The 18,912-nt window shown below is 38.9% G+C and overlaps 1 long non-coding RNA gene across 2 annotated transcripts; it reads right to left on the bottom strand.

Annotated features, from left to right (window-relative positions):
- Window positions 1-357: 357 nt before the first annotated feature.
- On the bottom strand, window positions 358-18,523 carry LOC142140396 (uncharacterized). Of its 2 annotated transcripts, none has more exons than XR_012688449.1 (3): window positions 18,424-18,523; window positions 630-730; window positions 358-446 (listed from the first exon to the last, which is right to left on the bottom strand). It is a non-coding gene; the product is annotated as an uncharacterized LOC142140396 (long non-coding RNA). The 2 variants fall into 2 exon arrangements; XR_012688450.1 differs by lacking the exon at window positions 18,424-18,523 and adding an exon at window positions 959-1,064.
- Window positions 18,524-18,912: the final 389 nt, after the last annotated feature.

The raw sequence follows: 18,912 nt of genomic DNA, 5'->3' as shown, positions 1-18,912 counted from the left end.
CCCCAAGAGAAGAGCTGTACAACATTAAAGTACAACATTTAGAAGAAAAAAAAAAAAGAGCCTTGAGAGACCTCAATAGAGAGTGAGAGTGGAAGGGAGAATGTGCCAGAAGTGGGTACAATACAGGAGCTGTTAGAGAGGTAGGAAGTGATCCAGGGGAGAACTGTGTCTAGATGGAGAATGGAGTGAAGGATGTGTAGGAGAAGAGGGTGTTCAACAGTGCCCAAAGCAGCAGAGAGTTACAGGAGAATGAGTATTGCAAAAAAATATATAGTATTATTTATTTATAAACATTATTTCAGTAATCAAATAAAACACAAAATAAAAACAAACTTTAAATATAAATAAAAGATCAAATACAAACACATGCATGTTGGTTTTATCCCATTGGTTAGAGGTGTTGCAAGGCAGGTCATGCTGGAACCCATAATAGCAATCTTCTTTATCTGTTTAAAATATTAGAGAGAAGATCAACCTTAGGCCATTTTGAAACAAAATATTACTTGACTTTGTGTACTTTGTATACATCTGTATTTCGACGCTGTAAAATCTATAATTTCTGATAGCATAACTGTAACGCAGGTACCCAATAACCTAAAATGAATAACATTGTTACTATAGACACCTACATGCTTACAAAGGCAACACCTTCATGTCCTGTTCCTCCTCCTCCATGAAATGATCCTTACCGCACCTCCTTGGTGCTCCAGCTGACAGCTGGGACATATGTCTGTTGGAATAAATTAAACACATTTAGCTATTTTATAAAATGTTGTCTATTTCTAAATTATCAACAAAATTAAAGACTATCTTTCATAAGGTATCTCCATTAGAACACATTGAAAATTCAGTGCCTTAAAATCAATAAACAGACAACACTTACTTTATTTACCTGGGCAGAAAAGAACATTCACATAGTGAGTCAGATATATGATTAACACAGACGATGGTTGCTTACTGGTTATTTTTCAGGTAAGGCAGACATGTCCCAACTAAGACCTGGGGGTAAATGTATGAAGCTCCGGGTTCTTCAACACCCGCGAGTTCGGCGCCCCGCTGGTAGTATATCTATGAAAACCTTGGTCTTTTTACAGCTAAGCTCTAACAGTCAACCATCAACATTATTTTTATAAGTGTTATTGCTAGAAAACTCACATCCGAAAATCTCAGTAGGGGCAGAGGCAGCCAGATTACAAAATAATGCAAATTTCAAAAGGTAAACATTTTTTTCAGTCAAAACTGTCTGGTGCACGCATTTGTTTATGTTTTGAAAAATGCCTTTACTTTCATCACCAAACAACAAATGTACTTTTAGGATGTTAGACCATTTTAAAATTGTGATATAAACCATATTAGAAAAATATTTTACTTTGCAAATCAGTTTGGAACCTGAAGTGGCCTTCATCCACAGTTTCAGGAGGGCTGTGGATCTGTTGGATAAACATGTAACATGGGAAAGTGCCAAAACACATAAGAATCATCTTAATAGATATTGTATTGAAAAGCTTCACATCACCCCCCCCTCAAAAAAAAAAAATATTGGGTTCAAAATTATAATACACAAAACACACATGTTAAAATGCACATTACATATGAAAAATGAGATGCACCATTATTGTGGAACATAAAATATCTTACAAACACAAACTTTTAAAGTGTCTATAAAAGAGTAAGAGAAAAGATAATTCTCAATACAAATAAAAGTCCACTATACAAATCCACACCAGTAAACTCCACTATAGACTCCTAACCAACTTCAAGTGTGCATGAAGAAGTCTTTTATAGTGGATTGTAATGAGACAAGTATATGCAGGTGTATGGCCCACTGTGGTATCAGGTGACAAGATCTGATGCTGCGTATATGCAATGCTGTTTATGGAAATCTGCTTAATTTTATACTGATCAAAATATGTTTGCGTTTTTTTCTGATTGTGATTTATTCTGATGTGCATTTGCATAGACATTCTTATTTGAAACTGTTGGAAAAAAATATGATCCTTCATGTCGGTAATTAAGAAGGTGTGTGCAATTGTTTATTCAATTATGCTCATTAACACTTTAGGTTGCCACTAGTGCCTGTGTTGTGTTGTATTGTATTGTATGTTTGACCAGCTGCCAACAGTAGGGTCATGAGTTCAAATCCAGAGTCATGCCCATATCTGTGTGGACTTTGTATATCTCCATGTTTCTGTGGGTTTACTCCAATGTGCCACTTATAGAAGAGAGCACTAGTATGTGTGTTGGCTCTGTCTATAGTGTATTGTATTGTGCATATATATTTATGATTGTGAATTATTAACCTTTGAATTCACATCCACATTTATTTTTATTTAACCTAATAGGACTATCAAACATGGTGCTTGTCATTCAAGTCTATGTAATGTATGTAATGCTCAATCTGCATGTTGCCTTAGTGCTTAGACAATCCACTTTTCATAAGTGGGGTCATGAGTTCGATTCCTGACCCATTTTGAGGAAAATGCCTTATATTGCATATTGAAATTTGTGTGGAGCTACAACAGAGACAAATAGCTGTTCAAAATAAAGTGAATCCAACCAAATAGAAAATATCCACAGATATAAATAAACAACACCTAAGTTCCAAAATAAAATGGCAGAAGGCAATTTTAGATTGCAAATTATTAATACTGTGGATTTAGGGCAAAAATATTTCCTTGTATAATTACTGACATTAATAAAAATTTAAAAAGAAAAAAGTTTGTTATGAGAGAACTTTATGCAGGTGTATGTTGTGCATATTTTTTTTATTATGGGTTTTTAAATCAAACATTGTTTTTAAAACAGTTTAGTGTGGTGGCTTATTTGGCGCTGCTGGTATGTGTAATTGTTATTTTTTCACAGTAACACTTTAGCTTGCCAGTAGCACTTGACTTACATGGAATGGTGTATTGTTGAGCTTTTTGTTCTAGTCTATATCAGGCACATACTGTTTCCATCTGCAAGATGGTTTAGTGGTTAGACAATCCACTTTCCAACAGTGGGGTCATGAGTTCAAATCCTCAGTCACAGCCTTACTCTGTGTAGTTTAAATATCCTCCCCATGTTTGTGTGGGTTTACTAAGTGTCCTTTATGGAAGAGTACACATGGTTTATGTTCGCACATTTATCTATATAGTTTTAACAAATAAAGCTGTTATGCCTTTCATTTATACTAGTGTATTATTATCCGTTTAAAAAAAAATATCAAACAAGGTATAGGCTAACTATTAGATAGTACACATCAACCGCTTCACATTGCAATTTATTACAACTGTGCATCCACCATGGTTGTTGTTTTTTAAAAAAAAGTATGTTGTTTAATGTTTGACATTAATCTAAAATACAAAAACAAAAAAACAAAAAAAAATTCTGAGTAAAGTGTATTAAGATGCATCTTGTGCATTTAGTTGTGAGTGTTTTAAACTAACAATGCTTTTTGAACAGTTTAGTGTTGTTATTCAGCGCTGCTGCTATCGCTTTTTTGGATTTAAACATGACTCCAAGCTTCCTTAAGATTAAGCATGAAGTTAAGAAAAACGGAAAGCATTTCTTCTAATCTAGTCGACAGATCCGGAGGTAAACACCTACTCTTCTTAAGTCAGTACGATCTCCGCCCAATCACCGCCCATTCCCAAACCTTTTTTCTTAAGTGGTCAGAGAACTTCTTAAGTGAAGTTAAGAAGGATTTTCATCTTAACTTAAGAAATGCTTAACGTACGCAGCAGATTTTCCATCTTTTCTCCTCTGGGCATGCGCAGAGATGATTTTCGTAAGATTCGCAAAAAACAGCAGATAAGATCAGTAATGAATCAGGCCCAATGTGTTTCTATAGTCTATCTTACTTGCATACACATGTTCTGTGCTACTTAATGGCAGGCATATGTGTACCTTTAACATCGAAGACTATGCAGTGACAGTTGTCATCATGACTCTGCATGTACACCAGCCCTGTAGAGGGTGGAAATGATATTGCTGAAAACAAGTGCCTTTGCGAGAAAACAAGGACTTGAATCTGGAGCATCTGCGTCTGCAGGCCCTTACTGTACATGGCTATGTAAGTCTGCCCTTTCCCTCCCCCATTCAGTCTCTCGAGTTGTAGGCAGTAGTAAGTGTCATTTGCATTCAGACATAAATTGCATGCAATTGTGCTAATTGGCATAAGTCCCATTTCTGAGTATGCGCAGAGCTATTTCACGCAAGAAACGTTACGCAAATGGACGTACGCCTAAACAACAATCAGGCCAAGAGAGAGAGAGAGAGAGGTGATATTTCCCCCTCTGAAACAAGTCCCCAATAACTGGAGGTTTTTAAAGGATTGATAGTCATTATGGGGTTACAGGGAAATAAGTTTGGATAGGAATGAGAAAGTGTTTACCCAGGAATGGGGTGAGATCACAATTAATAATATAAACAACAATTAATGTTCCTGTTGCATATTTTTACTTATTCTACAACCTATCATAAATACATAAATGAAAAATGCAGCGCTACAGACCTATCTGTCTAAAGATGTATGTCATACAAAAAAGAATAAAACAGGATCACGAATAGACTCATATATAAATTTATTCCATGTAATTCCACATATAAATTACCTATTACTGCTGATTGCAATATAGTAAAAGGAAGACACTTAACATAAACTCGGTCACCGTGCACTGTGACAGAGATACAAATTAAAAAACATATAAAATGTATATAAAACGTTGCTCATGAGATAAAATAAAGAACCACAATGCTACTGATTGAAAAATCGCGACAGCTGTCCTAATGTAGCCAGTATTGTGGTAAGTAGTATAGTAGTACAAAAAAAACCTTTAAAGTGGTCTCCCTACACAATGCTCAGGGGCGCACGGAGGATTGTCGGGGGGGGGGGGGGTTTCTCCCCGTCGACCCCCAAAAAAACCCGAGAGAGAGCTGCTGCGCATGCGCCCGCGCATGCGCAGCAGCTCCGTTTCGCCAGCGCTATCCTATACAGCAGCCACGGCGCTGTCTAAGAAGCGTCTGCGGCGGTGCTGTATACAATACAGCACCGCCGCGGACGCTTCTTTGACAGCGCCGCGGCTGCTGTATAGGACAGTGGCCACTTAGTTAGCGCAGGGGGGGGTTTCTAGAGACTCATAAACCCCCCCTGCGTGCGCCACTGATGCTAGTATCAGTCGTGATTAGCAGTCAAAGGCTAAAAATATGTCCCGTTTGGGTAATTAATGGTGTCCTGATAGCTGTATGCAGTTCTGTCTAGACACATATGGTAGAGAATCAGAGCCGCCGTTATATCCTATGTTTCAAAAGTTCTACTCCATACCCGCAATGATAGTATAATCCAAAACGTGAGTGCATATAATTGTTAGTACTCACTGTCTCTGTCCGCAGAATAGTAAATCACTCCACTCCCACCTTCAGGGATAGCTCCAACGGGGACTTTTCTCTTAGACGGTACAGATGACCGATAATATTAGAGATATACGTCCTGCAGGGAGCGGGTCTGTGACTCACCGACACCCTGGAAATGTTCCAATTTGAGCGGGGTCCTGAGTGTGTGCTGGCAGTTACTTAGTTTATCCAAACCTGGCGTGTATATGGTTCTTAGCCGAACGGGTCACAAACACCGCACTACACCCAGTACCTGATGATCAAGTCCAGCTGGACAGCGGGGGTAGGAGGAGAATCGGAGCAGGCAGTTCCTCAATGATATCATTTGAGATAAGATGCAACAGCTTACATGTGCGGATACACAATTTTAATAACCGGCAAAACTAGCTTTTTGTATGACATACATCTTTAGACAGATAGGTCTGTAGCGCTGCATTTTTCATTTATTTATTGCTAGTTTGTGGGTGGACGCAGCCGCCTTTTTTTGCAGCAGCTTGACCACTGTTTTACATCAATACAACTATTTTCTAATTGGTACTGTGATTGTACACCTTATTCAGTATCTAAACCACATAGTTATATATTATTTTGGCGCCGTAGCAGGGTTTTTTTTGTTTTTTTATTGTCTCTATCATAAATACAATTGCAATTTTTTTAACATATCCTACAGATTAAATGCTAAATAATTATATTTATAAACACTTATCATTACTTTCATTAGAAAATATTGTTACTACTAATAGTAATATACTTCTAAATAACTGGGACTGATGTGTTCCTAATAGAAGTGGTTTAACTTCCTGCCTGTTTCTGAATTGTTACAGTGGGCTCACAAATGTTTCAGTAAATACGAATTGTATTACTATCTGGATGTCACCATCCTCAATAATTTGTTGCTAATATAGAGCTTATGCTAAGTACAGTATTTGATTAGTGAAATTAATTGCATATATGGAATTTACCGTTTAATATTGTTTTTATTTTGACATTTGTTAAATAATTGTTTGGGGGTTTTATATCTGACGAATATATCATTTCATTTTATTCAGTTAAGGCATATGCATATGCAGCCTTCCCTTTTCTATTGAGTCTGTATTTTTGGGACTTACAGACCCCTTATATGTGTGCGACTAGCATTGCCTATAGGTTATAGTCTTAACATTTACTGTATTGAACTTTTGAATTGTTTTAGCACCATAGACATTTCTTTCATTGTACAAGGGGATGCATAGGTTACCAAAGATCTGAAATACTAATGTTAGAGGAACATTTTTATACCTGTAATTTCAATTAGGCATTTAATATCTGCATTTCCTTACCTATTATTATCAATGTAAATTATGTGTTCCTGTTACTTGTGCACTAAAGAGCGCTTTAGGAAGCATTTATACAGGAACAATGGGTTACAAATTCTAGTGATTAAATGCCTAATTCATACTGCGGGTGTCTCAAGTGACAATAACCAAGAAAGCAGTTACTTCTAAAATGGCTAAATCATACCTGCAATTTTTTTCTTTTTTTAGAGTGTGACAGTGTGATCTTGTGGGTTCATGTCTTAAAAATATGCATAGTGGGACATGTTACCGGAAAAATGGAGTTAGTGTGCACTCTAAGGTAGATATTTATAATTAAAGTCCATATGCCAGCGATAAGTAGGATTTTTTATCGCATGTATTTCAGCGATAAAAAATTTGTTGTCATCAAAACAATTTTGCAAGAGCAGCTGCACACTCTGCTACTATGGTAGTTACATCTTTTGTCCAGGGGTCCCGATCTTCTGCATTAACAGTGTGGAAGTCAAATAATTGGTTGAAGTCATTCTAAATTAGAGATGGTCACTGACCCCCGTGTTTTGGTTTTGTATTCGGTTTTGGATCTGGATTACCGTCGTGTTTTGGTTTTGGTTTTGCAAAACCGCCATAGCGTGTTTTGGTTTTGGTTTTGGTTTTGTTTGGTTTTGTTTTGCAATTTGTTAAAAAATTCCATTTTTGTAGCTTAAAATAACATAATTTAGGTATTATTTTGTACCTACATTATTATTAACCTCACTAACACTAATTTGCAGTCATTTCCATTCAATTTTGACCACCTCACAGGTCACAATATTATTTTCATATACTTTCAGCCAAATGCTGCAGCGAGCTGGCTGGATGTTAAGCGACAGAGCAACGACACAAAGACCATGCAGTTTATATCACATCTAGAAAACATTGCCACACACCAGTGTCACAAACTCATCGGTACAGAACGTACACAAACAACATCCATGTCATCAACATCCTCATCCTCTTGCAATTCCAAAATAGCATCCTCAATTTGGGTATCAATGCTTTTAGTGTAGCAATCTAAGCTTTATTAGTTAATGAGATGTCTTATAGCAATTTGCAGTACATTCAGTAAGTACAACCACTCAGGTTACTTATATATTTATCCACTAATTTTGTAATATCGTCTATAAGATAACTTACATTTTCTTTGAATTTGTATGCAACCATACTGCAGCAATTGCTCCTAGCAAGTCCAGTTTCAAATACCATGTCAAATCCTTTCCTTTCAGTAAATGACTTATGTCAGATTGAATTAATGTATAAATTGGATACATTACATTAAATTGGATACATTGTAGTTTATGCAATGTCCATCTATGTCTGTACATAGTGTAAACATTTTATATTTTGACATTTTCTCCCAATTACTGATGTCATATGATAATGTTATGAAGGTCATGATGGCTACACAGTAATATAAATTCTAATCTGCTAAGAAAATATATAATTCACAATAACAAATAACCATTTTCACTCTCAGGCTCCCACTACTACTCTTTTGGTTCCTGTCATAAGAATAAAAATTGTGTGAAAATCATTACCTGGTGATATTGTTCTGATCTGTTTACATAAGTCCTAAACATAAAAGTACCCTGACTGACTTACCTTCACCTGTCAGTCAGACATGGTCTCAGTACTTTGCTTGTTGTGACCGGAGCGTTCAGTAAAGGGAACACATGTAAATCAGACTGGTGTATAGCTAAGTATAATCTCCAGTACAGCTCAGTGCATAAGTTCCTGACAAGGAGGAGACACTGCTCTGACAGCCAAACCCCTTCCTGTTTCACCTTAAAGACACAGCAGACTAATCATGATACATTACAAAACTCGCGAGATACGGGATCCGATGACGTCACGATGACGTTCGCCTCGATTTGGAATTTGAATTGGCGGGAAGGTACCGAGTCGACTCGGCTCGGTACTCGGATAGCCTAAGTTCGGGTGGGTTCGGTTCTCGGGGAACCGAGCCCGCCCATCTCTATTCTAAATTAACAAATATCAATTGTAATAGTTTGCCGTGTGATTGCGACTAGTACGCTATGTCATAGCAGGGTTAGTAACGAATTGCACGGGTAAGCAACACACCCACACTTATATTTACACTTACATTTGTAAATAGTACCATGATGATGCATTTTACAGTAAAGTATATCTGAATACATTACACAAGCGGCCCCTGTTACTGAGCCATCTTCTTGTAAGGTCAGTTGTGACCAAGCAAGACCTTGTCATATGGACTCCAAAAATGGTGCCCAAATACTTTTACGTGTAAAAGCCGAGCTGGAGTAAAACAGTAAGGCATTAGAGGAAAATGTATGTTCAGATTCAGAAATAACACCAATCCCTGAGGAGAGTCCATCCACGAGTGCTATGTGTAATCGTGACCATTCTAATAGTGTACTCACTATTAGTGGGTGGAAGGGCCGAAGGACAATTCCATCTTGCACCACTTTTCTTTTCTGCCATTGCTGTGTGACAGTGTGTCCTAGATGTGCTAGGAACTGCCGTGTGTTTGAGTCAGTCTGTCGCTTAGCATCCAGCCAGGTCGCTGCAGTATTTGTCCGAAAATGTATTAAAATATTAATGTGACCTGTGAGGTGGTCAAAATTGACTGCAAATAACTTGAAATTAATGTTAATGAGGTTAATAATAATGTAGGATTAAAAAAAGAGCAAAATGATGTGATTTTAGCATATTTTAGCAATTTTTCTAAAAAAAAATCCAGATCCAAAACCAAAATCAAAATACGAAGCTAATCCAGATCCAAAACCAAAACCACTTCACGGGGGTCAGTGAGCATCTCTATGTTTCATAGTATATTTAGGCACTGAATAGGTTACTGGCTGTTAAAAGTCTATTAAGTCTCTGTTGAACAGTCAGCAGACACACATACCAATGAGGTCATTGTCCAAGCAGAAATTTCAGACAGTTTTCACCACAAACTTAGCTAAATAAAGTATTTATGTCTAAAGTGTTTTTAACAGGTATTTACTTTAGACTACATACATCCACTTAGGCAATATTTGGGAACGTATGAAGAAAGTAAAGTGTCACAGAGAAAATAGGTTATCGTGGCAACTGAGATTATACTGTAGTTCAATATAAAATGTATGAATTATTGACAGATGTATTGACAGATGCCTTTTTGATTATAACAGATGTCAGGAGATGTAAGAAGTTTAATCCACAATTAACCAGAAAGTTGGTTTATTAGATACAGGATGCAAATTATTGGTTTAATGAACGATCAATTCTGGAAAACAAGATGAATAAACACAATAAGCTAAGTACTACGTCACTAACACACAAATAAGTTGCGGACACTGCGCATGCACAGCAAGCATCCAGACGGGGGCTGGACAACACAGCACATCCTACACCTGATCACCGGAGACAACATGAAACGCCAATCTGTCTCAACTCCCTCCCTTTACATAGAGATATCTCCAATCAAAAAACACAATTATTTATCATTAAACTTTTACATGGTTTACCTTTATCTGAAACATGGGGATAAAGCAACATATAATGCAAAAACAACAGTATTCATAACATTCCAAATCACATTTTATACAAAATGCAATCAACAATTGTGGTGTAAGTCCTTTTGTAAGCATATCAGCTGCATTCTGCTCACTTGCAATGTAGCTTACACTAACTGACTTTCTCCCAACAAATTCCCGAATGAAATGATGTCTAATAGACCTGCCATGATGCTTAGTACTAGCTGACAAATCACCTTTGTTGTCACATTTGGGGGTATATTTACAAAATTGCGGGTTTGAAAAAGTGGAGATGTTGCCTATTGCAACCAATCAGATTCTAGCTATCATTTATTTAGAACATTTTACAAAATGACAGCTAGAATCTGATTGGTTGTTATAGGCAACATTTCCACTTTTTCAAACCAGTAGTTTAGTAAATATAATCTTTGATGTTGTTAGTCACAATTCTACTTAAAAGATGTAGTTCACACAAAGTTTCTTTATTTCATAGGGTTCCTTTAGCTGCTTCTGACAAAGCCATAAACTCTGCCTTGTTACTTGAGCGAGTCATCCTACTTGCCCAGCTGACCGCTGCACCTGCTAATCCATACAGGTAACAAGTATATGAATGAAGATCATCTTCATCTGCTCCCCAATCTGCATTGCAGAAAATTTCTATTTCCGAAGACTTGGATTTAGAAAACTTTATCTTTAATGACTTTCATGATTCTCTTAACACCCGTCCAGTGATGTTTCCTGGGATTTATTGCAAATTGACTCACTACATTTGTGTTGTCGGGAAGAGTTCCAACACATGCATACATTAAACTTCCAGTTGCATTCCGATAGGGGATTTCTTTCATTTCTTCTTTTTTAGATTCACTTGCTGGTGACATACTTTTGGCTAATTTTACTGGTTTAGCATCTGTCATCGTGTACAGTCATGGCCAAAAGTTTTGAGAATGACACAAGTATTCGTTTTCACAAAGTTTGCTGCTTCAGTGTTTTTACACCTTTTTGTCAGGTTTTGCTATGGTATACTGAAGTCAAATTACAAGCATTTCAGAAGTGTCAAAGGCTTTTATTGATAATTACATTAAGTTTATGCAAAGAGTCAATATTTGCAGTGTTGACCCTTCTTTTTGAAGACCTCTGCAATTCGCCCTGGCATGCTGTCAATCAACGTCTGGGCCACATTCTGACTGATGACTGCCCATTCTTGCCTAATCAATGCTTGGAGTTTGTCTGAATTTGTGGGTTTTTGTTTGTCCACTCACCTTCTGAGGATTGACCAGAAGTTCTCAATGGGATTAAGGTCTGGGGAGTTTCCTGACCATGGACCCAAAATTTTGATGTTTGATCGCCGAGCCACTTACTTATCACTTTTGCCTTATGGCAAGGTGCTCCATCATGCTGGAAAAGTCATTGTTCATCATCAACCTGTTCTTGGATGGTTGGGAGAAGATGCTCTTGGAGGATGTTTTGGTATCTTGACTGTGTTCTTAGGCAAAAGAGTGAGTGAGCCCACTCCCTTGGCTGAGAAGCAACCCCACACATGAATTGTCTCAGGATGCTTTACTGGTGGAATGACACAGGATTGATGGTAGCTCTCACCTTTCCTTTTCAGGACAAGTGTTTTTCTAGATGCCCCAAACAATCCGAAAGGGGATTCATCAGAGAAAATGACTCTGTCCTCAGCAGTCCAATCCCTGTACCTTTTGCAGAATATCAGTCTGTCCCTTATGTTTTTCCTGGAGAGAAGTGGCTTCTTTGCTGGCCTTCTTGACACCAGTCCATGCTCCAAAAGTATTCGCCTCACTGTGCGTGCAGATGCACTCACACCTGCCTGCTGCCATTCCTTAGCAAGCTCTGCGCCGCTGGTGCCCCGACCCCGCAGCTGAATCAACTTTAGGAGACGGTCCTGGCGCTTGCTGGATTTTCTTGGGCGCCCAGAAACCTTCTTCACAACTATTGAACCTCTCTCCTTGAAGTTCTTGATGATACGATAAATGGTTGATTTAGGTGCAATCTTACTAGTAGCAATATCCTTGCCTGTAAAGCCCTTTTTTGTATAAAGCAATGGTGACTGCACATGTTTCCTTGCAGATAACCATGTGTCAGACTTAGAGATAGCTGCGGACTCAAGATGCACTGAAACCCACTAACTGGTATTTACACCACTGAACTAGGAGGTGTAGAGTCTAACTTACCCCCAATGTTCACTAGCAGGGCTGCCAAGAGGAATTCAGAACCCCGTTACAACAACTTTATGGCGCTACCCGTATAGTTGAGCATGGGAAAAAAAATTGAAGTAGCTATAGGTGGCTTTATACAATTGGAGGCGTGGCTATGCATCATTGGGGCGTGACTAGCAGGTGAAAAAACGCTAGGCCACCCTCCTACAGAAAAAAAAACCTGCATTGTTGTGCACTCCTGACTTTCTGAACATCTAGCACCATAGTGTAGTATATAAGCAATGCAGTGTGTAAACAAAGAGTTAACAATCTTGGTCTGCCCCTTACATTGGGTAGAACATTCACCAAAAATTGGGATTGTCCCACTAGAATCACAACATTTCACAGACTGTCCTGCTCTCTCCTACCTGTTCTTGTCACTTTCACTACCCGTGGCTGCTGGTTTCTTTAGTTGTGGTTTGTCTGGATGCTGGAATGCTGGGGGCCCTATTTTGAAACAAAAATGGGTATATTTAGAAAATTTCAACCAGTCCCAGAGTTAAATCAATAGCACCCACAAGTAATAATTAGGCCTTCCTCCACCCCCAACATTAAAATAATAATATTCTCATTTAATAAATTAAACTATTTCCGTCCCTGCAAACAGCCCCAGCAATAAATTAATAGTATTTACATTTCATAAATATACTTTATTCCCACGACCATCACTGCCATTAAATAATTCATAGTCACATTTAATAAAGAGATCTCATTCTCCCCAAACTCACCTCCACATTCAATAGCCCCCAAACTACCCCTTCTTAAATTGATAGTCCCCACTATTAAATTGTTCCACCATCGCCCCACAAACAAAATAGCACCCATTAATTAGCCACTACCTACCTCACACACACTACATTGCTGCAAGGCCATTGTGCCATCACACACACATTACTGTGCCCCTTCATCATCACCACAATTTGACCCCTTATGATCACACTGTGCCTTCACCCCTCCTTCATCACACTGTGCCTTCCCCCCTTCTTCATCACACTGTGCCTTTCTCCCCCCTTCTTCATCAAACTGTGCCTTTCTCCCCCTTCTTCATTACACTGTGCCCCCCCTTCTTCATCACATTGTGCCTTCCCCCTTCTTCATCACACTGTTCCTTTCTCCCCCCTTTTTCATCACACTGTGCCTTTCTCCCCTCCTTCTTCAACACACTGTGCCTCTCTCCCACTCTTCTTCATCACACTGTGCTTTTCTCCCCCCCTTCTTCATCACACTGTTCCCTTTCTCCCCCCTTCTTCATTACACTGTGCCCCCACTTCTTCATCACACTGTGCCTCACCCGCTTCTTCATCACACTGTGCCTTTTCCCTCCCCTTTTTCATCACACTGTCCCCCCTTCTTCATCACACAGTGCCTTCCCCCCTTCTTCCTCGCACTGTGCATTTCTCCCCCCCTTCTTCATCACGCTGTGCCTTTCTCTCCCCCCTTTTTCATCAAACTGTGCCTTTCTCCCCCTTTTTCATTACACTGTGCCTTTTCCCCCTTTTCTTCATCACACTGTGCCTCCCCCTCTCCTTCTTCTTCACACTGTTATTCTCCCCCCTTCTTCATCACACTGTTCCCTTTCTCCCCCTTCTTCATTACACTGTGCCCCCACTTCTTCATCACACTGTGCCTCACCCCCTTCTTCATCACACTGTGCCTTTTCCCTCCCCTTCTTCATCACACTGTGCCTTTCTCCCCCTCTTCTTCATCACACTGTGCTTTTCTCTCCCCCTTCTTCATCACACATCACACTGTTCCCTTTCTCCCCCCTTCTTCATTACACTGTGCCCCCACTTCTTCATCACACTGTGCCTCACCCCCTTCTTCATCACACTGTGCCTTTTCCCTCCCCTTCTTTATCACACTGTGCCTTTCTCCCCTCCCCTTATTCATCACACTGTGCTTTTCTCCCCAGCTTCTTTATCACACTGTGCCTTTCTCGACCCCTTCTTCATCATTCATCACACTGTGCAACCCCCTTCTTCATAACAGTGTGCCTTTCTCCCCCCCCTTTTCTTCATCACACTGTGCCTTTCTCCCCCCTTCTTTATCACACTGTGCTTTTCTCCCCCCCTTCTTTATCACACTGTGATTTTCTTCCCCACCTTCTTTATCATTCATCACACTGTGCCTTTCTCCCCCCTTCTTTATCACACTGTGCTTTTCTCCCCCCCTTCTTTATCACACTATGATTTTCTTCCCCACCTTCTTTATCATTCATCACACTGTGCCTTTCTCCCCCCTTCTTTATCACACTGTGCTTTTCTCCCCCCCTTCTTCATCATTCATCACACTGTGCACCCCCCTTTTTCATAACACTGTGCCTTTCTCCCCCCCTTTTCTTCATCACACTGTGCCTTTCTCCCACCTTTCTTCATCACGCTGATAGGGTCTGAAAATAAAAAAAATAAAAAAAGAAGCTGGAAGACAGAAGCACTTCAGGGGCTAGATTTACTAAACTGCGGGTTTGGAAAAGTGGAGATGTTGCCTATAGCAACCATTCAAATTCTAGCTTTCATTTATTTAGTGCATTCTACAAAATGACAGCTAGAATCTGATTAGTTGCTATAGGCAACATCTCCACTTTTTCAAAGCCGCAGTGGCATCCATAGCCAAGAAGTTGTAGTCTGTGGAGGTTGTGCTGGCACGCAATCCCGATTTCAAGAAAATTGAAAAAGTGGGTTTTGTTCTCTGTGGAGAGAAAGTGCATAAAACACTACCTTGCAATCCTATGGAAATAGCAGCCATGAAATTCAAACCTTACCTTACGTGACGTGGAGCGCAGTTTTAGTGCATACAAGTGAATTTTAATGGAGGACAGGAGAGGTTTAACTCCTGAAAACCTGTCAAATTACTTCATTGTTTAGTGTCATGTTATGCGTAGGAATGTTCTAACTTAGGAATTTCAAATGAGTAGTTTTCATTTACGACACAGTGTTTCACACATAATGGTATTTTGTATTTCATTGTTAAGTCTCATGATAGGAGTTTCAAATGTAGTTCTCATATGTAATTCATATATAATAAAGGCACAGTGTTTCAAACATGCTCTATCCCTCCCCCATTACGCCCATGAAATCATAGCTTGCTGGAAGTGCCCTTTGCATTCGAAGTTGAATTGTATGTGTGTGCGTTCATTAGCATATAGTACTTTTCTGAGCATGTGTAGTGCAAGTTTTAACAAAATATGGCACATATAGGCATTTACGTTCAGACAGTGTTGTTCCTTGTCTAAGAAGCTTAGGAGTTTTCATAAAATTACCAGAACGGCAGCGAAGCCAGCATATGGTGATTACATCATCTTGTGAGACCAAGAGCTCCGCAGCCCACTGTCAAGAGTCACTCACCGAATGGCCAGGGAACAGAAGAAACACAGCACTGTCATCAGCTCTGGTGAGTGGTGCAAACACCTACACCCAACCACAAGCCCCCTCCCCTCCTTCCCACTTAAAAATTAAAAAGTAAACAAAATAAAATGTATAATAATAAACATCAGGGGCCTGATTCATTAAGGATCTCAAATGAAGAGGATACTCATTTCAGTCTCCTGGACAAAACCATGTTACAATGGAAGGGGTGCAAATAAGTGTTCTGTTTTACACATAAGTTAAACACTGACTGTTTTTTCATGTAACACACAAATATTTGATAGCTTATTTGTACACTGAAATTTAAAGTTGATATTTGTGTGTTACATGAAAAAACAGGCAGTATTTAACTTATGTGTAAAACAGAACACTTATTTGCACCCCTTCCATTGTAACATGGCTTTGTCCAGGAGACTTAAATGAGAATCCTCTTCATTTAAGAACCTTAATGAATCAGGCCCCAGGAGAGGTCCGGACCCCAGTTCTTTGTACCCCCCTGAGGTCTTTGAAAGTGAGTGACCATAGATTGAATTGAATCTTAGGGGCTAGCAATTTTGTGTAATATCTTAAAACAAATAAATAGCTCTGCTTGCTTATATAAAGTCATAGCTAAAGTAATACTTTCATACCTTAATTTGGAGGGGAGGTATGAAATGAAGGGGGTTGGTGCAAATTGATGACCCTATTTGTATCATGCCTTTACAAGCCATCACCACTTTAAAATTTCCCTGAAAAGTTGCTGATTCCCGGCGACTTGCAGAAATTGGAGCTTCATACATTTACCCCCTGGTCTCTCAGTGTTCACTGCCCACCTTTTTATTACCCATGCATGAAGATTGCCTGCTACATCGATGTCCGGGAGATCTCCCCTTAACTCAGGAGTCTCTATTGCTGAATGGTACAGATGTGAACGTCCCCATGTGGACTGGTCTGAGACTGCATGTAGCCCTCTGCCTGGCTAGCTGGGGGGTACGGCAAATTAGACCAGAGGCCCCCTCCTGAATACAGGGTTGTTTAGTTTAAAACAGGGATTTGGACACTAGCATAGTGTGTGGTCCAGTGCAGGTAATGATGGGCGTGAGGCCCTCTCAGTTTGAATGTAGAATATAAACTTTATTCAACTCCTCTTCCTCAGGCACATTAATCATAACAGCTACAAGAATGTACACACATAAAATGCCAGATTCCTCTTGCACATTGCTTCAGGAAAAAGTAAGGAGAGGAAGGCACAAAAAGGAGTAAATTTGATCCTGGACAAACCATCTTACTATGCAAGGGGTGCAAATTAGTTTATTATTTTGCATGTAAAGAAAATACTAGCTGCTTTTTCATGTAGCACACAAATACTTAATAGCTTTATTTTTACAATGAAATTTAAAGATGATCTAGGACATCTCCTACCCCAACTATAAATCTGTCCCCACATTTTAAATTTACCCCCCCCCCCCCTCCTCCAATGCAACTGCAAATAAATAATCACTGGAAAAAATATGAGAGCAGACAATTATGTACCTGGTTAAGTGAAGCATTTTGGAAGGTAGAAATGGATAAAAGGCCTGAGATATATGCATGGTGTAACAGTTTGGGTCATTCCCTGTCTGTTCCTTTCAAATATTTGTGAACATGAAGACATTCTGTTCTTATTCACTGGACATGACTGTGTTATCCTATACTAATGTGCTACTTTTTCCCTCCCAGTATAATAGAAGATCGGTTGTCATATTGTCCAATAATTATATTGTCCAATAATCAGACCACATCTCCTTTGGGACATTGTGTTACTGCCTGTAGTGGCCTGCTTTTGGACACAAGTGTGCATTGTTCTACACACAAAAAAGACCATTTAAAGTTCAGCTTGTTTTGCCTGAGCAGCAAACTCTGCTGTAATTCTCAAGAAACACATAACAAGCTAAACTTGGCTGAGCAGTAGATGCATAAATTAACAGGAGCTTAACTGTCAATCCCCAGCTCATAGCCATAGATCAGATCAAGTAAAATCCCATTAGAAGTATGTAATAACCTATGTTTAACCCCTACGGGACCAGGCCATATGACAACTAATTTCCACATTGTCTCTAGGCTGCTTCCACCAGAAATAACTTTTTAAAAATATTTTTTTGAAGTGGGTGGGTGTTGGAAGAAATGTAATATGCCAATATTACATGATGTGCTATTCTGTACGTGTCGGATTGCCAAAATTAATCCTAGTATGTGTGCATCTCTGTAAAGTGGTGCATAATATCTAGGAGCTATATAAATGAATGTTAATAACGTGTATTAGCAGTATAAAATGTTTATATAGATAGATATATATATATACATATATATATATATATATATATATATATATATATATATAACCACCATGTAAAACAGGATTGCCTACTTAGGAGAAAAAAAAATGTGCCCCTTTATTTAAAATTATTCCCCTTAAGAAATTACAAATGTGTTTCTTTAGGCATAAAAATAGTGATCAGACCCTTATGATTAATGATAAACATCTGTGCCCCCCTTATGTATAAAAATAAAGATATTCCTTAGATTTGTAAATAAATAATGAATATTTCCCTTTTAATATTTATAATTTTATAGCTGCCATCATTTTTTCTGTAGAGTAGTGCTCATAATAAAGACTTACCTGGAAATATCTTCTTTTCTTGATCCTTTGGAATAAAAACAACACACATAAAACAACATAATAAAACAACACACGTAGATGACATGGACCACTCCCAAGGAGCTCCTGTCGTGAAATGAGTTAATGTCCAGTAAGCCCGCCTACTTAATAGATGGGCAGCGAATCAGGAGCTGACTCTTATCCACTGTTTCCAGTACTTGTCTCCAGTAGGCCAAGCAGGTGTTGATACCTCTTCCTTGTGAACATTCCATTGATGCAAATGTCCCTTAATGCTTGAAGCAGGATAGTCAGTAAGAGGAGTGATAAGTGCAGCATTGGATAGTTACAGCTAACAGGGTTGCCAGCAAACAACCCATCATGCTTTCACTTTCTGTATTTACTCCGTCAACTCGACCCAGTACTATCCCGACCACACAACACAACAGAATTAATTACCCATTGTTTTCCCAACTCTATTAATATTAATAGACTATACAATTCTGCATAGTG

Source organism: Mixophyes fleayi, chromosome 2, assembly GCF_038048845.1.
Source record: "Mixophyes fleayi isolate aMixFle1 chromosome 2, aMixFle1.hap1, whole genome shotgun sequence".
Lineage (NCBI taxonomy): Eukaryota > Metazoa > Chordata > Amphibia > Anura > Limnodynastidae > Mixophyes > Mixophyes fleayi.
This window is presented reverse-complemented; position numbering and strand designations above follow the sequence as displayed.